General features: G+C 42.3%; 1 protein-coding gene across 1 annotated transcript in view; it reads left to right on the forward strand.

Moving 5' to 3' along the window:
• Nucleotides 1-23,931, forward strand: part of XKR4 (XK related 4) — a 226,850-nt gene that overhangs the window by 152,401 nt on the left and 50,518 nt on the right. The gene's annotated exons all lie outside the window — the stretch shown is intronic.

Below are 23,931 nucleotides of genomic sequence, written 5' to 3' on the forward strand. Positions count from 1 at the left end.
ATCCCAGCTGAAACCAGGACAAATAGTGGCTCCACAAAGCTGCTAATAGATAGATAGTGGTAAAGACAGCCCAAGACACAAAGTAGTGCATTTAGTTTCTGTGAGCGTGATATATTGCCTACACACTGAATTTTATCTGTTGGGGAATGTCAGAAAGTTAGCGGCATATCCTTCTGCTCCCTTTTTGTTGTGCTAAAAGCACAGTTGCCAAAGAACAGATTCCTAGTTTCATTTTGGGTTACTGTGTTTTCTATGACTGGTACTTTTGTTCAGGGGTGGGAAAAAAGTGATGCATGCTTGGCACAGAAAAAGCTCTCTTGTGTCTAATATAGCAGTGAGAAATGGCAGTCGTGATTGTGTCTTACCCAAAGACTGCACAATACGGCAAAGATAAGAATTTGAATTCTTCATCAGGCAGTGGCCTTTAAAGCTTCAGTCAGGGAGCCAATGTAAACATCCAGCCTTACTCCAAATACACAGATCTGAAATTTCCTCAGCCATTTTCTTTGTTAGTGCACGATATATCACTTCCCTTATTCATCTTGCACCTTTTTGCCTACCTGCAAAATTACTTTTTTTGCCAAAATTTACCAGAAAAGTAATCCTTTCTGTTGAGAGTGATTTTAGCTGAAAGTTGCAGGTCAAAGTGGGACTGCATGTTTTAAAATGTGTCTCACATGAAGTTCGTTTAGTTTTATACAGGATATACTACAGGTGATGAACTTCCCTATGGAAATTAGTATCCATAAATTATAACTATTAGTATTCTTCAGTTGTGCATACACTAGGTGAGTATCAAACTGCAAATATAAACAAAATGCATTGCATTCTTGCTTTGTGCTCAGAGTTTTGCAAGTATCAATGAATAGCCAGTGCTACAGTGATACTCAAATGAAAGGTCCTGTCTGGCACAGGAGGGTCACCCCTGGGGGCACCTTCTCACTGGAGCCAGTGGAACTGCTTTCATGAATAAAGACTATTCACTAGGCTGGGGTTTACAGGACCATTGTTTCACAAAAAGGTATTAAATAGCTCTCTCTTGTGTTAGGCTTGACACTCTACCTAACCTAATGGGGATACAAACCTATTAAATGTATTTTCTTAGTTTTTTGTTTCCCTAACTAAATTATAATGAAAATAAATTTCAAATCCTTTTTTTTTTTTCCTGTGGGTGTTATTTCTCATAGTGTGTCAGTTAATAAAGTGGTAAACTATATTCTGTTCTCTGTATATAATGAATTCAATTTAAAAACAAACTGTTAATGGCTTTTGTGTTACACTTGAAGAGAGAATTTCTAGTTTTAGTTTTGACTGGGGCCTTTAGCGTATCGTTTGTGCATGGGTGGCCAGTGTGCTCTCATGAGTTAAATAGCCTGGGCAGGAAGAATCTCATGATATGAAGGCTACTGAATCACTATTGATCCCAGTCCACTGCATTTAACAGGCACTGCGTCTGCATGCTCTTTCCCACACTGTGGACATTTCAAGGTGCGGAGGAATTCTTCCATTCTCACATAGCTGAGTAAAAAGCATGAACTGAATCCTCTCTCAGTGTGGCTTTCCTGGTACAGCCACAAATAGTCCTCCCTGTCACCCTCCAGCAGCCATCCGGGACTGTCACGGGGTTTTGCAGGAGCTCTGGCAGCAGCACCCTCCTGGAGCACCCACCCAGTGTCACCAGGAGGACCCAGCAACCCCGTGGCAGGGTCAGAGAGTGGCCGAGGGACTGATGGGGAGCATCCTGCAGGTGCTGGGCACCGGGGCCACGGGGCTTTCGGGACTCACGTGTAGAAGAGATCATCAGCAGCAAGCCCCTTCTGCCAGCTGCCGTATCGCTCCGAGCAAGGCTGCTGCCGTGTCCCCGGCGGCGGGGACAACCGAATGACTCATGGAAAACCTCCTGATTTGCTGCAGTTTCCAGTCTAAGAAATTAAATAAACTAACCCCCATCTCAGCTTACTGTTTATGCTGTGCTAAAATCTGCAGTAGCTCAGGGGCTGCTTCGTGAGCCGTGCTGTTGTCCCCGTCACAGGGGCAAGTGAACGACGGGGTGTACCCCTCCTTCAGCCATCTGCTGCCACCCCTGCATCAAAGCCCTCGGAAAGCTTATGCAACTTCAGGCTGTTTTCAGGTTTTAACGAGTGCCTTTGGCGCTCTCATATTCTCTTTCCCGCTCTGTGGAAAAATGTATTGAGTGGTTCATTATCACTGGAAAGGTGGATAGATAGGAAAGAGCTGTTCGTGCATGCACCATCTAGTTAAATTGGATCTTTCCCAGGTCTCTCGTGCCACAGAAAGGCGTTCAGAGCTCATTTTGAACTCCTAGGTTAGTCATTCTTGGTAATGAAGCTTAATAAGTAAGATGCCCCAAAGCCATAAAAAATTGAGTTCTGGTGATCTTCTTGATCCTGACCCTAAGTGGCATGGTAGCATTTACTTTCTGGGCACTAGTAGCAGCTTGTCATCCTTATTACTTACATTTAGAACAAAACATAACTGTTTTCTTAGGTAACTGGGCTCTTTGCTGGTTTTGCTCAGCAGAAGGCAAAAAACATACAATGAGAGTCCAATGCAACAGTAAACTGAAAATGGCTTCCCATGTCTTTTCTTCAGACCCACTGTAGTTCCAGCAGATCTCGTAGGCACGCCATGAGTTTTTTCACCTGCAAGCACAATACACATTAAAATGGTTTGCAGTACAAAGCGATTCTTCTAGGTGATGAATATTTTATATCTTTTTCTTGGCATTTCCTTTAAAAAGCATGATTTTACTTTCCACTCCTATGGAGTCAGTTTTGTTTTAAAGAGCTGTCTCAGAAATGCCTGGAATTGCCTTGAATGGTGATTCAGCAGGAAAGAAAAGGGATTACAATCATCTTCTTGAGGAAAAAATCCATAGGAGTTTTCTGGTTTTGATGGGGTTTTTTTCAGACTTGGAATGTCATCTCCTTGATAATGAGGGTAGCAACAAAACTGAGAAAACAAGTTGGAAAGAGTGCATGATGTAGCCATGCACCTGGCTGGCTCATTCCCCACACCTGCTCTGGGGTGGTGCACTTTCAGCTACTTCAGTGCCATTCCTTGAGATGTAGAGTGGTGCAAGCAAGGGCAGAATCAAGCCTTTGGCTTCACAGCAGCAGCACATCGTGTGGCAGCAGCCTTTGGAGCCAGATGGGTTTTCTGAGCACAGCATAATGGGTTGCAATTGAATTGATATTTTAAGCTAACAAATGTTTAGATCAGAGAGGCTCACAACACAGACGCTTACAATACAGGGCTGATTGCAGCATGACAGAAGCAGCTAAATGCTGTAATGGGGAAGGTGGTGTCAGCATTTCACTTCTAAATTTCAATTCTCAATGACTTCAAGCAGCTGTAAAAATTCACTTTTAGCTGAGGCTTGAACAAGGACATGGGCCAAGACCCAGAGCAATCTAAAAAGGGATCCCAGTTCATCTCTGTGTGAAAGGCTTCCCAGTATGAAAAAGCTTAAATGTAAGAGGGTAGCAAAATCTGCTTCCCCACAGATAGGCTCCTGTGTTTGTTTCTGAAGCTGACGCAAGTGAGGCAATGAGAATGAACAGAGCTTTGAAAAAAGCTCTTCTGAAAGGATCAGCTGGATAAAATGTACGGAGCTGCAAGGGATCTCTAGGAAAGCACATCAGCCATACTTCACCTAACTTGAAAGCTAAAGGACTAGTAAATTGAACAGTGGCAAAGTTAAAATTGTGTATTAAGAAAGCACTCTCTTTAAACCATTAGCCTGTATAAGGTATCCCTTTGTCATAAAGTATCACTGAGGCCAAGCGACCAGTAAGGGTGACCAAGGATTGAAGAACCTTATTATTATTAATAATAATAATAAAATTAATATTAACAATTCTAACAGCAAATGCTTAGAATCCAGGCATTCTGGAGGTACTTACACACTTGTATCTTTCAGAGTTCTGTTTCCTGAGGTAGAGAAAGCCCTTTTCTTCATGGCAGGGTATTCCTGAACTGTTTGTTGTAGAATTTCTTATACCTTTCAGTGAAGTGTCTTGCACTGGTTGTTATCAGCAACACAAATGAAATAGCTGGCCTGCAAGTCCAGTGCAGCTGACTTGTCTTATGTTGACCTGTTACTACACTTGGGCAACTCTTTGGCATTATGGGATTTTTTTCTCCTACTCGAGGTTTCATCAATAGGGAACAGTCACCAAGACCAAGTCTTCCAGATTATACATTCAGAAGTATTTAAACTGGCTCTGCAGAACAAATTAGGAAGATCAGACATTTAAAAATATCTCCTGTTTTGACAGTCTTGATATCTGTACACACTGTGAAATGATTTCCAGATTTGATGCTAACTAGAGAGTTCTTTATGCAGCCTTAAAACAGAAGAGACAGATCACTGCATATACAGAAGCTAAAAGTAAAATTGAAAGGTATTGTAGAAGATGGTTAGACAAATATCTTAACATGAGCAATCTGTAGAACAAAGTCCTCAACTAAGAGAGAATTCCAGTTAGAGACTTTCACACATTTTTCTACATATGAGCTGTACCTGCCATGAAATAAAATAGCCCTGCTGGCAAGACTATGGAAGCATGGTTCTCAGATACCAAATTCCTGGTCCCAAGAACTGTGTAGAAAACTTTGCCAAATGTCTCCACTGCCAAGTCTGGAAGGAGATAAGATAAAGATCTGAAGTCTGAGGAAAGCTGGAATATAATGAAAAGAACACCAGACTTTTAGATCAAGTCTTTGGGATGCTATTTTGGTTTCTTCCTGTAACACGCCAATAACCTGTTACTTTGACAAACACTTTAAAAATCGGGTGTCTAAAGTTAGGAAAAGGGATCCATAGTTAAGCACGTAAGTAGGTAATATGCTTTTCAAATGGATAAGGATTTGTAACTTCAAAAAAAGTTTGGAGTTATGTGTTTGTAAATATGTTATGGCTACAGAGGAATTGTCTAAATACCTGTTGACCCAAATGACAGCTTGCCCCATTATAAAACTGAAATTATGTAACGTTGAAAGGCATTAAAATATTTGCGAGTCTTTTTATGGTAACCTGTGAAATAATTAATATCTCGTAGTCTTGTGACTAATAGTAAACCAGTCACAAGATATTTTGCAACTTAAAATGCTTTTTTGACTTCATTAATAAGCACCATAATATCATTACTGGATTTTGAATATATATATTTCTTTAAAAAAATATGGTTGTCTGGAACACAATTAGATATTCTTTCATTTTTGCTCTTTTATTGAAATATCTCATGCCCATCAGACTGTGAACTTACTTATAAGTGGGTCTACAATTTTGTAGCCTGATAAGATGGCCAAGAGGAAGAAAATCTTTCCTTAAGGATAGTATTAATTAACTAACTAATATATAGGTTTTGATTGCTTTCCCCCTCTGGACACCAAAACAAACATGCAAATTCATTAGCACCTCACCGGTGAGTGCTAAAATGTTTATTACTTTTTCGCGGTGACTATTTGATGCTGGTTCCAGTTAAGCACTACTGCCCAAACATTCATTCTCTGGCTTATTAATCCACAGTGACAAATCCTATTTCCTCCTCCTTCCTGTCCTCCCCTCCATTCCCCCTCCCAAACACACTTTTCCCTCCCTGTCATTTGCAGAAGATGCTGGTTTTAAAGACAATGTCATAAATTTTGAAGAGGGAGGCTATGCTTTCAACCAGTATTTCTGTTGTCAAAACCAGGTGCTTTAGCTGCTGAGTGTCTTTGTGTGCAATCATTAAAATATGTTCAGCCCTCTAAGGCTCTAAGGCCACTACAAAGGCTGTAATGGTACAACTCAGTCTGTTTTTATCATGGCCTCTCCCAATACTTAAAGGAATGTCAGGTGTCGGATGAGAAGGGATGTGTTTGGGTCACAAAACTCACTCTCCTGCAATGAAACACAAAGAAACTAATGAAACAATATTAAGCTACAAAACACAAAACAATAATCAATAAAAATTAGCAATACATCATCTAACCATGTCCAAAGTAAGGGAAGAATAGGCAAACTACCTAGAATAGCTCATGTATTTATATGTAGAGTGACTCAGGACTGAGATTAGAGATTTCTAGGCAAACAGGCATTAAATCTATATTATTGTACAGCTAGGGCATGAGAAATGTCCCCAACTCTCCTTAGTCAGAACTGAGAATTCACCCTGCACGTGGATGTCCTAAAAGCTATATAGGTGTCATGGTTTAACCCCAGCTGGCAACTAAGCACCACGCAGCCACTTGCTCACTGCCCACCGCCCAGTGGGATGGGGGAGAGAATCAGGAAAAAAAAAAGGTAAAACTCAAGGGTTGAGATATGAACAGTTTAATAGTAAAGAAAGGAAGAAGATAATGATGATAATAATAACAATAATAAAATGACAATAATAACAATAAAAAGATTGGAATATACAAAACAAGTGATGCACAATGCAATTGCTCACCACACGCTGAACGATGCCCAGTTAGTTCCCAAGCAGCGATCCACCCCCTCCGGCCAACTCCCCCCAGTTTATATACTGGACATGACATCACATGGTATGGAATACCCTGTTGGCCAGTTTGGGTCAGGTGCCCTGGCTGTGTCCCCTCCCAACTTCTTGTGCCCCTCCAGCCTTCTTGCTGGCAGGGCATGAGAAGCTGAAAAATCCCTGACTTGGTCTAAACATAACTTGGCAACAACTGGAAACATCAGTGTGTTATCAACATTCTTCTCATACTGAATCCAAAACATAGCACTATACCAGCTACTAGAAGGAAAATTAACTCTATCCCAGCTGAAACCAGGACAATAGGTTTGGCAGAAGTCTGCATCTCTGCTAACATTTTCTTTAAACAATTGCAAGGAAAAAGAAGTAAATAAAGCAGTAGTTATGTGCATAATCATAAATTGCTCTAGCCTGTGTGTTTCCATGTCCCAGTAAGCTTCAGGGTTTCACCAAGGAATGCAAATTAAAACTGACTGCAACAGTTGGCTCTAGATTTTCTTGTCAGGGAGCAGTATTCATTTTCTTCAGTGCCTGGTTTCTGTTGCCTTTCTGCTTAAGAGAAAAAGAACAAAAGGAGGTAAGGAGGCAGATCGAGACAGCATGGCATAAAAACTAAAATATGCTAAAATTATACCTTCTTGCTGCCATGAAGTGCTATAACCCAAGGATACTGAAAAGCTAGATCTAAAATAACAGAAATACGCTGTTCTGAGAGGGGAAGAAAGAGGCAAACAGATAAAGGTACCGGCCAGCAGAGTGCAAGCACATAAGTGACCCACCAAACTTTCACTTACATTTTAATTCTCATCCCTGTGCAAGCTTCACCCAAAGCCACGGTGAGACATTGTGGAACTGAGTCCTTCTGCAACATTATGCTGAAGAAAAGCACGTGGCCCATATCTTTTCTTCCAGACAAGATAGCTTTCTAGAACAATTGTAACACTGGTGCCACAAGTGGTACCCAGCCCTCCCAGCAGCCTGCAGGAGCTTAGCATAAGCTTCAACCCTGCTTAGCATCACCCACGGGGGTCCCATCCACCCAGGTCACCTCCAGCTGACCCCCCCTGGTGTAACTCGTGTTGTAAGACCTGCAGGTATTGCGGGCAGTCTTTCCTGCCGTGTGTGTCAGCGGCAACGCTCCTGTGAGCCTCGATGAGCCCACCAAGCGGAGCTGTGCCCTGCAGGACAGCCAGCCTCGCGTGGCTCAGGAGCGGGCTGCTCCCCCCACGCCCCCCACCCCTGTGCTGGGGCTGTTTGAGCAAGTCCTGGGGTACTGGGCCCCCTGCATGGGCATCTGACACTGGGGATGGCACAAGGAAATTCTGCAAAGATTTCACACTAGCCTTTTGGGTTCGTCTTTGGTTCTTGACAAGTGATGGTTTGCTCTGGGTTTGGCTCAGGCTCGGGTTCAGTTTGGCTCAGTGATTTTGAGTTATGCTTCTCAGACATCACCCACTGTCACAGGGTTACTGTCAGTGATTCTTTTAGATGGATTCTGGTGGAATATGCCAATGTGCTCAAACATCATTGATCATCTGGCTCAGGTTCTTCTTCTGACTTGTATATTAAATGAGCTGACATTTGTTTTGGCTTGTTTTGTTTTCTGCGAGAATTCAAGCTATCTCCAATGAGCTTGTTTTAGCAATGTTCTCCTTTCTGCTCTCTGCTTGGATGGGGGCTTGGTTTTCCATTGGTTTCAGCAGGCTTTTGATCCACACCTTCTTATAGATACTGCTCTGAATATCCAATTCTTTTTGTCGTCAGTGGGAGTTTTATGCAAGAACATGTATAGTTACGTCAACAAGAGAGAAAAACTGTCTTAAACTAGATATTACTCAGCCAGTTGTAGAGGAAAAGTTTGCCTGAAATCAGCATTACACCAAATGGAGAGATGTCAACTGTCTGTATATGCTCCCTAGATTCTCATGTGAAGAAATCATTGGAAGCTGCTCAAAAAACTGACAAGTTTTTTTGTATTTTTTTTTAATTGGGAACATCAAGTGTCAACAATAACCTGCTTATACAATACTGATACAATTTATGGCCTAGTACTGTAATCTCTACCATCAACTGCCATGGGAGCTGCCTGAACAATGAGTCTTTATTATGTGTAGAGCATTTCATACCATCTGTGTCCCAGAACACTTAAAAGAGTTAGATAAAAGTCTCAGCAAATAACAGCAGAGAATAAAGAAATTTAAAAGGTTGAGGCAAAAGAAAGCAGAAATAATTCAAACTCTTAGTCAGACATGCAGCACAGAGCGTGGCAGTAAATGATGCCATGTATTTCTGTTGAAAATACCAAGAAATTAGAACAGTTTTTTTCCATTTGCCCTCTGAAATAACAACACTACTGCTCAAGAAAGCTAAAGAGAATTAGTGTCATAAACAAGCAGCCTGGAGTCTAACAGAAGCAGCCACGCAGAGTGTGAAGTGTTCAGTTCAAGAAACCATTGAGTCCTGATGTAACAAGATACTTAAGCCAGTCCATGTGATTAGTCATTCAACTGTGGAAAGCTGGGCATGTTTTTAAATACCTTGCTGAATTGTGAAGATGATACTAAGGAAACTGCTTGTTAAGGGTGGAATTAATCTCACTGAACTGTAGTTCTGTTTAAAAGTTAGATGTCCTGTTTAAGCTACTTTTATAGCCAATTAAGAGAGAGGCACCTGAAGGATATTCATCCTTTCTTGAGGGTCATCTAATATAGGTGAGGTGGCTTACCCTATAGATACACTCACTTCTCTCCACGGCCTAGAAGTGGAGCCCAGGTAATTAATGTAGTTTCAGTATCTGACTTTAAGATGGCTATAATCAAAGGAGATGGACACACATTCACTTTTTCCACATCTTTCACTGCAAGATAGCTGCTTGAAAAATTTGTGGAGAGCTTTCACGTGGTTCCATGCATGTGCCAGGAGTTTGTATTGCTTTAGAATCTGAAAAATTTTGAATTCCTCCACCACAAAAACTTTTCCTGCATTATCACCCAGGACTAAGCTAAAAGTTAGTTTAGAATGAAAATAGGATGCTGCACTTAAAAAACCCATGCTGAACTCATGGCAGTTGTGTGTCAAACCTGCAGCAATGAGAGTTGCTGCAAATGTTTGTGACTTAATAATGCTACAGCTCATACAGAGAGTTACAATATCTGCTCTGCGAGGAAGGAACAGCTTGTTCCACCTGCCAGAAGATCAGCCTTGCAGCCTTGTACAGAAAATGCTCCAATATGATACCTTGGGAGTATCCTCGTACAACTGGTCTGTCTAATTCATACTGGCAGACACAATCTAAATTCAGTGAATCAGAAGATACATGAGATTTCATCAGCGAGATCATTTGAGTAGACCAACAGAGGCACCACCAGCATCTGTGCGCTGCTTCAGAGAACTGTTGGGACAATGGAGAAGAGTACAGAGGCCAGCGAAGACCACTTGATTGAAGTGCCTATATTTCAAACACTTTATCGAAGGGGCATGCATAAGGAAACTGGTTTTCTAGGGATGAAATATTGGGCCCCCGGTTTAACTGGTTCTCACAGGCAGACATGACGTGTGCAGTTCTTGCACTACTTTTTACAATTCTTGTTCTAATAATTATAAATACCTCTTGTATACTGAAGACATATCTTCACTGTCTCAAAGATCTTAATAACAATTGAATAACAAAATGCAAACATTATACTTTGTCAGCATAAACAAAACAATTACATCAAAGGTCCTACAGGCATTGCTCATTTGTACTAATAATTCCTGCTTTGCAATCAAGATGCACAAGATGCCAAGTTAATTATTTTAAACACTTTTCACCACTTAGCACTTATTTTGGACTGCAAGTGGGGAAGTGAGGAGAGGAACAAAGAGCAGGGAAATGGAAATTCCTTCACCATCAAATAACTGAGGCATATGACAGAAGAGGATTTAGGAGGATAAAGTCCTAAGGAGATTTTTGGAGGTTTCACTAGTTTGTTTAATGGTGAACCATCCAAAAATGAAATGGCTGAAAAGCTGGAGGCTGAACAGCATAAGATAGACTGTGCACACAGAAACATTGCAATGTTAACTGCTGGAAGAAGCATAAATTATGCATTTCTGATGTGTCTCTATAGGCCTTGTAACCTTTTTTGCCCCTCAGGGTGCTCGTTATCTGCAGGAGCAATTAACAGATAGTATCTAGCAGCTAGCATGATTTCTTACCTTTAGAGTGATTTCAAATCAAATAAAAAGGAGGCTAATAGAGCCAAGGAGGCCTGAGCTGCGAAGTTGTTTCTGAAGTATATTGGATAGAAATAATGAGTAAATTGAAGGTACATGGTGCCAGGGAGCCTGGATTATGTCTAGCTGGTTTTGCTTGCTGAATCTTTTATGTTTCAGATAGATATTGTTGTTACTGTGAGAGATTATGCAAGTGACACAAATAATGGAAAAACCCTTCATCAAGTAATTCTGAAACGAGAGGCCTAACTTCCCTTAATTCAGCGACTTCACGCTGATTAATCAAAAGATCTGATTTTTCAACTACCAAGAATAAAACAAAGGAGGAAAAATGCACACTTAAGACTGGTCTCCAAAAAAGAAGTTCTGATGACTAGCAATCTGCTTAATTCCCCAAACCGAGTGGAAAATTTTCAACATTTAAGTCTGATGAATAGTGTAGAAAAAAATAACTGATCAAGTGCAAACTACAAAATTCTAAGATAAAATTTGTACAAAACTAATTATTTTAAGTCTTCAAAAAGTCTAAATGAAATGTTTCTTATCTAAAAGAGCAGATTGTTGAATACAAATCAGTCCTATGTTATGATACCTCTAGAGCTGTCCTACTGTAAAATGCAAATCCATTAAAATGTTTAATATACAGACCCTGCCACAGTTCTACATGCTCCTCTAGTACTAGATGTGATGCACAATTTTTTTTTTTTGGTGGTAACATGCTTTATTTTCAGTTCTTTCCTAATGCATGAAAATCATTCCCAAGGCTAGCATCTTATATGCACTGAAATACATTACGAAAGCCACATAAGTTAAAAAAAAAAAAGGCAATTACTAAATTTCTCATTAAATTGGTTAAAATAAACAGAAGTTTAAAATTTATGCCCAGTGCCTAATACCACCTTTTTACTGTTTCATCATGAGTGTATACTGAGTCTGGAAATGGAATTTGTAGATTCCTACACCATACAGACCTGTGGATTTCACTGAGAATCCAGGTGGAGTCAGGGACCTGGGTCCCATTACAAAACTGAAGTTTTAAGTCTTAAGTTCTTGGGACTGAGGATATTTTTCTCCTGTAAACTACAGTGTCTTGAACATTTGAAAAAAATATACTTGCAGAAAACCTTGATTTTACAATAGTTACATGATGATTTGTTAATGAACTGCATAATTCAAAACTTTCTATTGTATTATGTTTAAAATAAAGAATAATTACTGTAACTATTAGTATCAGGCTTTTAAAATAGTCTAATTGCATCTAAATACATTGGGAATAGTATAAAAAAACTTGCAGGGAAAAATCTTGGAGTCATTCAGTTCACCTGAAGTTTATCATTGCTCACACTGTGGCTAGGATTTCACTCCCAGGAGAAGCAAAACCAGATAAGAAGTGAGACTGCATGGGTAGCAACATGATTACATTTTTCTCAAAATTATAAAAATATCTATTGAGCCTAAAAAGTATATTCAAATTATGATAACAAAATGCAATTTAATCTTGCATGTAGAAAAAAACAGTAGATTTATTATTTTTTAATGTGTAAAATGATACCTAGATTTCAGAAGCAGAAAATGAAAGGATGCTATTGAGCTTGTAAGGAGGGGATATATTTTGGCTGACACAGCGGAAGCAGACTGGTTAGCATTTAGGACAGCAAAGCCAATCATCTGACCCTATCCTCCTCTAGAGGAGTTAGAAAGTAGATCAGGAAAGAGGGCAGGCAGAAGGTCACAACTTTGATCTTGAAGGATTTCAATTACTCAGGTATTGATTAGGATGACAATTATACAAAAGCTGTAGAGAGGAACTCATTTGTAAAGGTTGCCCAGGATTGCTTTCTTTAGCCATTTGTTGAGGTGACTACATAATGAGAGCTTATTTAAAAACTCATCTTAACAGTTGTGACAGTTCTAATAAATAAGCAGAGTTCAGGAAACAGCGAGACCTTTCTAGGATCTGCTAAAAACTGTTTTGTGGTGAGGAAACACGACGCCGTTTCCCTATCACAACTGCGACCACTCCTTCCGGAAACTCCTTGTCAGCTTCCTTGTGAGAAATGACAATACGCCTTCCAGTGATCTTTTGTCCCTCCTACGTTAGCTCAGAATATGTCTCTGCCCTGACTAGACTCCTTAAAAAGTCAGCTTTAAATCACAGACATACTACCAACAGAGGTTCACAGACACGCGTATCTGCACACGTGTGTGTGTAAATACTAAGTCATCATCCTAATATTAGAAGTTTTCTTGGGATCGATGCTTTATAGTCCTTCAAATGACGACCCATAATTAGGTGGAATGTCCTCAAAAATTACCATAATGGCAGTTAAATTTCCTGTGCAGTATGGATTTAAAAACATCTTTTCATAGTCTTTGCCAAATAGAAATTTCAATAGAAATGAAACCTTATTCAGTCAGAATATGATCCACCTCTACTATTGAACTGTTTACTCATCGTACACAGAGAGTGCTTCTTAGTTATCACAACAAAGGCTTTTCGAGGAGTTTCATTAAGCTGAGGACTGCTTCTAGGCCAAGGATCCCAGGCCACATTTGCAATTAATCCCCTATATTTTTCTAATGTTTGAACAGTGTAGTAATTGATAATTCATCTGAGGGCTTAATGCTACGTTCAGATATCCAAGCTCAAAGCCTCACTAATACAACATGTTTATTTCTTCACTTTTGAGAAGTGGAATATGAAAGGGCTGGTATTGCCTCTAGCACCGTTGCTTACTTAGCAGCCTCGTGCCCCATTTTAGCCAAAGGTGATTCCTCTGCAATTAAAACAGAATTTTGTCTATTTCCAGCCTTTCTTTCGTGCAGCTTCTCTGACATGATCTGTAATGAGCAGTTTGTGTCCATCTGGCTTAGTCGTGTGCAGAATCAAGATATTCCAGGCTCTCCCCATTCCATCAGGGATGCTGTTGTTTGTCAGCTGCTGCCTGCATGTCCAGGGAAATTTCTACAGAGGCTAGAACAAGCTCTCCGCGACAGGTCAGATCTGTTCTGAGGAGTTTTGAAAGATGCAAAGAATTTGTGAGCACAAGGATCTCCTAAAACACCTTGGTATAACTCTGCTGTGCAATCCAAAATTAAGGCGAGTGAGCTGTGAAGCATGATTTGCCGCTGCCACAGGCCACGCAGACTTTTTTTACGTGAGAGAACCCCCTAGTCTCCCCGTGCCTGCTAGAAGAAACAGCCCAGGGGGGAAAAAAAGAAAAAAAATCCTTCTCGGTGCTTTATTCCCTGCAGAGGGAGGGGACAGGGCTCCTGGGCTGGCAGACCCCGTTCTTCTTTTGCCGTCAAAGGGTACGGAAACAACCCTCCGCAGCCTGCTCGGGCTGCCGGTCAGCCAAACCGAGGAGCCGGCGGGCACGGAAGGGGGCGGGCGCGGGGCTGCCGGGCCGCCGCCCCCCCGCCGCAGCGCCGCAGCGCCATCTAGTGAGAGCGCGGCCGGGGGCCGGCGGCCTTCTCCGGCGGGGCTGGCCCCGCTCCGCCTCTGCGCTGCCGGCTCCAGGTGAGGCAGCTGTGAGCAGCCGGCAGAGGCGGCCCCGCGGAGCTCCCCTTGGAGGGGTCGGCGCCTCGGTTCGGCCTCCGGGTCCTCGCCGGCGTCCGCAGCGCTGGGGAGTTGCGCGGCTGCCGAGTGAAGAGCAGGCAGGACAGCAGAGGGGACAGCGTGAGCGGGTCGAAGCCTACACAGACTTCGGCGTTCTAAGCACCTGCTTGAGGGGGGTGCTGGGGAGGGGAACGTTGGGCTTGCTCTTGCAGGGGGAGACTCGGGAGCGCTCTGGTGGCTTTTGTCAGAACGGCTGGGGGTTCACTACGTGCCGCTGGGTGCGCGTATAATCTAAAGTTCACGGAGCTGAAAAAAACAAATGGGAATTGAGGTCACACTTTGTCCCTCGCATCTGGCACAGTAAATATACTACCAGAAACCCACGTTGAGTAAATTTACTACCAGAAACCCATAGTACGGACGGGTGAAGGGGAAGCTGCGGGCAACTGGATACGGAGAGGAATGAGCAGGAGGCGATAGCAAAGGAGCAGTCATGTAGGCTTGCAGTGGTTGGGCTGCTTGGCTCATCCCCACTGGCTTCGTCAGCTTTCTTGCTGGGGCTGCTAGTACCTGGTGTGCATATAATACAGTTCCAAACTGCTAAAAGAAAACATAGCAAGGCAGATTTGTTGTATTGCTTGGAAAAAAACAACTCCACGCGTAATAAATAGTGCATCAAAATTCATACCTGTTTTTTTTAGAAAAAGATATGCACACGTTTATTACCAGTTTTAAATTCTTTATGATATCAAATGTAGCTACATCCATTCCCAGAGGGAGTCCCCTGCTGAAAAAGGGAAATATATTGCATCAGTATTTCATTACACAGTCCGCTGATCACAAAACACATCCACTCTAGGTTTACCCCAGAGTCCTTACCCAACACACTGCTCACTCAGAACAAATGCAAGCTCCAGAGTCTCAGAAAAGGGAGTTTAAACCACAGTCTTTCATTGTAGCATCTTGTTCCCTGTAGATAATTAACACACTTCACAAAGCCCTGATTAAAGTCGTCTTTTTTTTTTTCTCTCTCTTTTAATCTTGCCCTGTCGTCTAATGGTCCAGACACTGCAAAAATGAAAATGCATTCATTGAGTTAATGATTTTGTGGACTGCTATTCAACATCTCCTTTATTTTCTGTCTTCCCTAATAACTACCTCAGGAACCAGCTGGTGTCTGCCATGTTTACACATTTTGGAATATAGGAATCTCCAACTTCCATATAACAAGCTGAGAGTAAGTGGTCTAGGAGCATGTTGGCAGGGTATCCCCTCAGCCCCAGGGGTGCTATCTGGCCTATTTAAGCAACCTCTTTGTATTCCCTTAATGATGTTAATATGGGGGAAAGGAGATGGAGGTGCAAGAGTCAAGCAACTTAACTACTTTAAAAATGCCCCTTTAAGGCATCAAGGCACTGGTTCCTGAAATGGGTATGGGGAAAAAAGATGGGTTTTTGCTTCCAAATATGACAGATTTAGTAAGTTAAGATATCATGATGTCTACAGTAATGTACAGCTGGAGTGACATATAAAGTCTGTTCTCTGCATGCTGCGCAAAGCAGGTATGAAATACGATTAAACCAAAATGGTATTTTTTAAATACCCACTTCACACAGCCATAAACCACTTCAAGAGGTGCAAAGCAATGAGAAATCAAGCTCCCAGTGATGAAGAGAGCAGTGGTATGCAGGAACACTACACTATTCAGCAACAAAGTGGTTACAGTACAATGCAAATTGTTCACTTTAAAATTCAGGTTGCCTGCTCTTGCTCCTGGTTGCATAACAAACTCAAACTCAAATACTGATTGCTTTCCAGATTCAAGCACTGTTCAGCTAAAAGATCACTATTGTTCAGACTTTTCCAGGAAATTTGGAGTAGTTTATGCTGTTAAATCAAAATTCTAGTTTCCTGGTTTGATTCAAACTGTATGAATTCAGAACAGAACAGAGCATTTGTGTCAAATAAGTTAATACATGAAAGCATCCTGTTTTCTTCTCACAAATGGTCTACTACAGCTACAGTTTCAACACTGTCCTTTCATGATATCTTGTCTTTTGAAGTTGAAATTCAAAGTGTGACTTTGAGAACATAAAGATGAGAAATTGGATTCAGAGCATGTAGCATAACAGTCTTTATAAGAAAATACCAGAAAGCTGAAGAGCACTTAAACAAGCAAGGTTCTGTCAATGTTCATATAGGAATATATAGAAATTATTGTAAAAATTTCTTTACTTCTCTTCAATTAGTATTTTGCATTGAGGTAGCATTTATAAGAAGTACTTGTCAAGCTTGCCAAATTGCGCTATATGCCATCCCTACATATACTGAAAACAATAACTCATAGTGAGCTAAAACATATGGAGGACAAAGTAGAAACATAAAAAAATGGAAAGGGCAGATAAACAGTCTGTTTGCTACCACTGAATATAATAAACAGTTTCATGTCAGCTGCCTTACCTATAGTATAGAGATGAGATTTGAGGAAAAATGAAAAAGAGGATAGTTTTGTTCTGAATTCAGGCATTTTATTGAAGTTCTTGCTGTGAGTGAAAGACACCAGAGAGACTACAAAAGACCCCCAAGACAATGTGGGCTGATGGACAATGAGGAGCTGTATTTTTGGGAAAGCAGAGGCAGAGAGAGGAATGGAAGACAGTAGAGGAGATAATTGTGATGACAGTTATGAGGACGAATGTGACAGGTCTTGTCCTCAACAAGATGGTAAGTTCATTGGGGAGCAGAGTATTTGGGGTTTTCAGTTCGTGTAAGTAATAATTACACTGGCTTTCCTGAAAAAGGCTCCAAGCCATAATACTGTCTGCTTTCTTTTCTGGTGGCTAGAGCTGGCTAGCACTGCAGACCCCTTGGCCACAGCTTAATAGGACCCAGATAAAGGAACAGAAGTGAAGAGCTACTTAGACATGCAATGCTGCAAGAGCTGAAGAGCTCAGTGCAAGTTCAAGTGCCCTGGAGTGCCTCCCACTGTGGCACAAGTACTGGCACAAGGGCAACTCTCCCAGATTTACCTCAACAGCCTTAGATTTCCCTTAGTCATACCTTGGTAACACAAACACTTTTGCTTTTGTAAGCAAAGGTTAAGACATCATCCCCATCCAGACACCTGTGAACCAGAAGCTGCTTGTTGCTGTATTACAGATGGGTGGCAAATGTGAAGCTCATTCTGCATGGCTTCTGGCAGCATGGCTTTGTAGCAAACATCCATCCTTCTCTTTGCGTTTCTCATTTTCCCTTTGTGTTACTTGTGTGGGTATCACGGCTTAAGGCAGCTGTAAGCCTAACAGGAGGCACTCCTCTGCACCTCCTTTGCGTGAAGCTCTCCTGCCCTGCATACGGTAGGGGAGAAGGACCAGCAAATGCCCCATGACATGTCATCTACCTAAAATAGTAGGTGGGGATGCACCACCCTGGTCACTTCACAACCAATACACAGCCTGGTGCCCTCTGTCCCCTTTCACTGGGCTGCCTATTAAAATTGTACAGGACCGTGCTGATGGTATGAAGACAAGCTGGGAGCTATTTCTGTGCACTAAACATGGGCAGAACAGGGGTGCATCACTGATGGTGTGTGGGATGAAATGCCAAATGACTGTGGCAAGCTTAGAAAAGACAAAAGTAGCAGGGTGACCACATTTGAATGTGATAGGCAAAGCACTGAGAAGCTGCAGGTCATGCTCAGGGATGAGAAAAACGGAGTCTGAAACAGGAACGCATATGGACTGGAATCATCCATGTGGAGGGTCAGAAATTCATCCATGGGGAGAAAGTCAGCAAATGTGGTTGCTGAATCAAGAAATGGCTAAAGCATAACCAAATAATTTGTTTTTGAGATCCAGGGTCTGGCAGGTATCTATCAACAGAAAGCAACAGCAAGACTTTTCATGACTGGAAAGTAGGAGATGAATGGGACAGAAACATTAAAGATTTGCTTTAAGCTGTCATGGTGACAGTGAAGCAAATGACAGAAGAGGTGTCGTGGTTTAACCTCAGCCAGCAACTAAGCACTACAAAGCCACTTGCTCACTCCCCCTGGGATGGGGGAGAGAATCGGAAGAGTAAAAGTGAGAAAACTCATGGACTGAGATAAATACAGTTTAATAAGTAAAGAAAAAGCCACACACACAAGCAAAGCAAAACAAGGGATTCATTCACCACTTCCCATGGGCAGGCAGGTGTTCAGCCATCTCCAGGAAAGCAGGGCTCCATCACGCCTAACGCTGACTTGGGAAGACAAACACCATCACTCCCAATGTCCCCCATTCCTTTCCCTTCCCCGAGCTTTACATGCTGAGCATGACGTCCTATGGTCTGGAACACCCCTTGGGTCAGTGGGGGTCAGCTGTCCCAGCTGTGTCCCCTCCCAACCCCTTGTGCCCCCCCAGCCTCCTCGCTGGTGGGGTGGGGTGAGAAGCAGAAAAGCCCTTGACACTGTGTAAGCCCTGCTCAGCAGGAGCGAAAACATCCCTGAATTTTCAACACTGTTTTCAGCACAAATCCAAAACACAGCTCCATACTAGCTACCATGAAGAAAATATTAACTCTATCCCAATCAAAACCAGCACAAGAGGATTTAGGATGAGGAAAACCCTAAGGAGATTTTTAAAGACTGCACAATATAGTGGTGAATCTTCCAAGCTGAAAGGTCTGAAAAGCTGGAAGCTGATCAGAGGAAGGCAGGCTGTGCACACAGAAAGATCTGGTTAGTACAACGTCAAGTGGTACAGCTGTTCAGCTGCAGCTGACCCAGCTCTGTTTGGACCAGACACCATCGTACAAGGATAACAGAAAATACATCTGGACACTGACAGGAGGCTGGAGCACTGCTGGCCAAAGAGCTTCATTTCATTCCTTGTAGCCAGGCTCAAGCCAGCTACACTGAACCACAGGATCTACCATCTACAATGTGGTAGAAGATGCCTACTGATACCAGTCATGCAGATAGAGTTAAAACACCTTCTGAGGAGTGGAAAGAAATGACTGAACACAAGTCAGGCCAGGAGGGGGATTTTGCCATTTCTAGTGGTGGTTGCTACCATGTATTGCAATATTATGTTACAGTGCACCATCCAGGAGAGGAGAAAAGGGTCCAGAACTGAGCAGAGGAATGTCAAATCCAGCTACACAGAAGTATGCATGAATCTCTTACAAGTTTTGTAAACCTGTGTTTGTAGGTTTGTGTGCCTTGGACAGCTGGCTGAAAAACTTAATAGAAACTAAGGGTCCAAAATTCCTTCCCAAAATGGTTAGGAGAAGAAACAAACAGCAAATCACAAAATCATAGACTAGGTGAGGGTGGAAGAGATCTCTGGGGATCATCGAGCAAAACCCCCTTACTCAAAGCAGGGCCATCACCTAGACCCTGTTGCCTTGGACCATGTCCAGTCAGGTTTTGAATATCTCCACATATGGAGACTCCACAGCCTCTCTGGGCAACCTGATCTGTTGTTCAATGGCCCTCACAGTAAAAAAAAAGTGGGGGGTTGTGTTCAGAGGGAACCTCCTATGTTTCAGTTTGTGCCCATTGACTCTTGTCCTGTCACGGGGCATCACTGAGAAAAGTCTGGCTCCATTTTCTTTACACTCTCTGTTCAGGCATTTAATACATTAATAAGATCCCCCCTGAGCCTTCTGTTTATCAAAATCCTTTATGCAGAAAGGTTTTATGAGGTATAAAATCTATAAGGTTGCCATAACTCTTCATAAACTCTTCATAAAAGAGCCAGAGAGTGGGGATAGGGCAGAGTGCTGGGTTAGAAGAGGTGAGAAGAAGAGATCTTTGCTAAAGACAGTCCTTGCTTCTGCACCTCTGAGCAGCAAATGAATAAAGAAGGATAGGAGGAGGTAGGAGTCTCCCTTTGCAAGAGAGGACACCCTGCTTGCTTCTCTGGCTGGGGGCTCTGCCTTTGCAGACCATGCTTCAGCAATACTTCCTGCTCTGCTCAACAGCAGCATATTCATGCTCCAGCCCAACGGCCCCTAGGAGATGGAGGCTTGTTTTACTAACACAGTGGGTAGAGAGCAGCAGGACTGCTGGGCCAGTACCGGATCAGCAGGTGCCCAGGTAGCTCATGTCCCCTGAGCCTGTACCCAGTGCCATCACCAGGACCTTGCGTGTCAGGGAGGGGGAGTTCTCCGTGAAAGCACACAGCCAAAAGAAAGTGTTGCATTAAAAAAACACTTCTGTGCAGGTGACCATCATGGATTAATTTCGTAGTTAATTTCGGCACTAAAAAGGAAGCTTCAGAAGGCTATTTTCTGCTATAATGGCTATCATACAATGCATGGGAACCTGTGCAATGTGGCCTTTCTTGACATTTTTTCCATGCGATTTTTCCTGAATTGAAAAATGGATGATGGGTTCCTACAACACTGCAGCTTGTTTAAGAAAAAAAATCACAGATCATAACTATCTTACACTGCAGTAATAGAGAAAACTAATTTCCTTTTCTAAAGGTTTTTTGGCTTTCCTAATCCACTGTCTGGGACATGGTTTGCAGGTGATGCCTGTTTGCTCTACCAAATCATAGATAACCACAGCATCCTGGACTGGGGCAGCACTCCAGTCTGGTTCCAGAAATCATTACCAGAACAGGACTTTAGAAGCAGAAAGTAATATTGAGAGAATCACTGTAGATTAAAGACATAATTGAGCAAAAGGTATAATATGTACAAACTTCATTTCACAAAGGTTATTAAAAGATAAAGACACTATGTCCAGTCCCATAAATATGCTCATTCTGAAAAGTAAAATTTTCAGATAAGGAAGGACATTCATTTTCTCTGTTTTATGCCTGAGTCTTTATAGCAAGTAGCAACTGGAGCGAAAATTTATCTCTGCCTTTAGATATCCAAGGTTTTTAATCTTTGTTGAAAAAAATTATTTCAGATGGGTCCCTGCAAGATTTTTGTATGTGGTCATCAAAATATGTTGGCTATGTTGATTAGTGTTACTGTCATAAAGGTTAAAGATTGGTTAGGAAATGTAGCTTTTCTGCAGTGTATGCTTATTTTAAATTTTGGGATATAATTGAAGACAACTTTGGTTAAAGGTATATTACAATATTAAAATTTGCAATCAAGCTGGCCATTAAATCATCTCGCTATTTATTTTTCCTTTCTATTAACAAAATAATATTTTAAATAGATATTTTATGTGTTCCTATGCATGACAAATTCCTTCCACTTTGGTAAAAGTTTTACAAGGCTGGGATAAAATCCTAATGTAGTGGGTTGACCCTGGCCAGCAGCCAAGCACCCACACAATCGCTTGTTCACTCCTCCTCCCTCCTCCAGGAGGGCAGGGAGAGAATAGGAAGAGCAAAAGCAAGAAAACTCCTGACAGTTGAGATAAAGACAGCTTAATAAGTGAAGGAAAGAGAAAAAATATATATATGAGTGATGCAAATGCAATCACTCACCAGTTTCCACCAGCAGATCAATACTCAGCCAGTGTCTGAGCAATGGTGACCTTGGAAGCCAAAATCCCCAACTTCCTACTTCCTCTACCACAGTTTTTGTTGCTGAGCATCCCATTATATGGTATGGACTATCCCTTTGGCCAGTTCGGGTCAGCTGTCCCAGCTGTGTCTCCTTCCAGCTTCTTGCTCACCCCCAGCCTGCTCACGGGGGGAGGGGAGAGGGGGAGCAGAATAGGAAAAAGAGAAAGCCTTGGTGCTGTGCAAGCACTAATCAGCAATAGCCAAAACATTGGTGTGTTACAATGCTGTTTTAGCCACAAATCCAAAACACAGCACCATACAGGCTGATAGGAAGGAAGTTAGCTCCATCCCAGCCAGACCCAGTACTCTCCCTTTTACTTATCTGAGAATGGAAAGGATTGTTACTGCCTCTTCCATAGTCACCTGTGCCTCTAATTGACACTGAGACTCTGGATTTATAATCTAGGATGGAAAAGTTAGTTAGCCTTCACTTCTGATCTCATCCGTAACCTCAGTGAAAAGAGGGAGACCAGTAGAGGTAGGAAGAAGCACAGGCATGTGCACAGAAGGCGCAAAGAAATTTTTCATTTCTTTCTTCATTCAAACTTTAAATGCTTTGTAGCATGTAAATTCCATTTTAGTGATCTGATAACTATGTCACTCATCGATGAATGATGTTTTTGGACCATGCCACAGTCACACACACTGCTCACTGATAGTAGCAGGCTACTGAGATGAGCAATTTGATCCTTCTTGCTGCTTTCACCAGTGCCAAAGAGAAGTGTTAAGGAAGAGTGTGTTACTTCCAAAAAAAATCATGAGATTGGCTTACAAATCAAGAGGGTTTTTTAATGGCATTGATTTTGCTTATCTTGTCATGATTTCACTTTCAGAGTGAAGCTGACAACTTCAAATTTGTCTATAGTCATCTCAGGTTCAAACTTCAACAATGTCAACCACTACGCATGTAAGTGGCTTCCCTGTCCATTGCTTTAAGGCTATGTTGGTTTCCTTTGCTTAGGTGGGGATCTGCCTTGCTACCTTGCTGCATCCCACAGCAATTAGCATGTACAGAAAGCTGTCCAAATAATGCTTTTTCTGGCTTCTCCACTGGTCCTGACTTCTCTGGTCCTCCACATCTGTTTGTGGCCTGTATTTCCCTCTTCTTTTGTCAGTTGTCACATTCTCCATATGTGTATCTATCTATATGTACCCAAGTACATATACCAGGACCAGGGTGTGGTGGACATCAGTATACAGTGCCTCCCCAAGCTGCCAGTACTCATCCAGGCAATGGCTGGGCTGCTCGGGGAATTAGCACAGACCCAGGGTCTGCTTCCAGAGGGCAGTTTGGATAAGATTGCCCTGCTTGTCTGGGTTTGGTGTTTTGGGGAGATGGAGGTGGAGCAGAAAGAAGATTGTAACTATAGGGATGCAAGCGAAGTTGCCCTCAGGGACAGACAACAGCTCCTGGACCTTTCTATTCACCAGTCTAGACATTTTCCTGCACAGCATCAAGGTTTTTTCTTCTAGTTCTTATTGCCTTATATCCACCAGCACTCTCGCTGTCCATTTTCTTGCTCCTTTACGTCATCCAATCCCATCTTCTCTACAGTTATTTGTGTAACCCCCAAATAAATCTTCTCTAAGGCCCTTCGTCTCCCTGGAAACAGTGGGAACTGATGCTCGTTTTACTAGGGCAGCTGCATGCGCAGTCACCAGTGCCCGCATCTTACCACCTCTGAGCGGGGACTATTCTGAAAATGGGAAATTTTGCAAGACTGAAATAGAAATATTGTTTGACACTAGGAGTGGGCAGATTAAAATACATACCGTGACAAAACCAGAGGAGCTGGCCACACTGCTAATGGGGGCATTTGCCAGCAAGTGCCTATAGGTAAGGTGGCAGCTCCTCTCATCACCCTGCTACCCAGAGAAGCGCGTCACAAGAGGGAAGTCTGGGATGTGACATTCCTTCAAAGCCCCACGCTGTGAACTGTCGCCTTGCTCTGGTGACACCTGTGTTGGATAGCTGTGGGCTGGAGGGAATATATGGGAAAACGGCAACAGGCAGGTCCATATTGACACGAGCAGGTGCTGTGATGGAACCCCGGGAAGGTGACCCCAAGCTTCTGTGGGGAACAGTGACAGTGAAGCAACATTTAATCCCTGGGACAGGATTAAATAGGGGGAG

This window comes from Buteo buteo, chromosome 3 (assembly GCF_964188355.1).
Source record: "Buteo buteo chromosome 3, bButBut1.hap1.1, whole genome shotgun sequence".
NCBI lineage: Eukaryota > Metazoa > Chordata > Aves > Accipitriformes > Accipitridae > Buteo > Buteo buteo.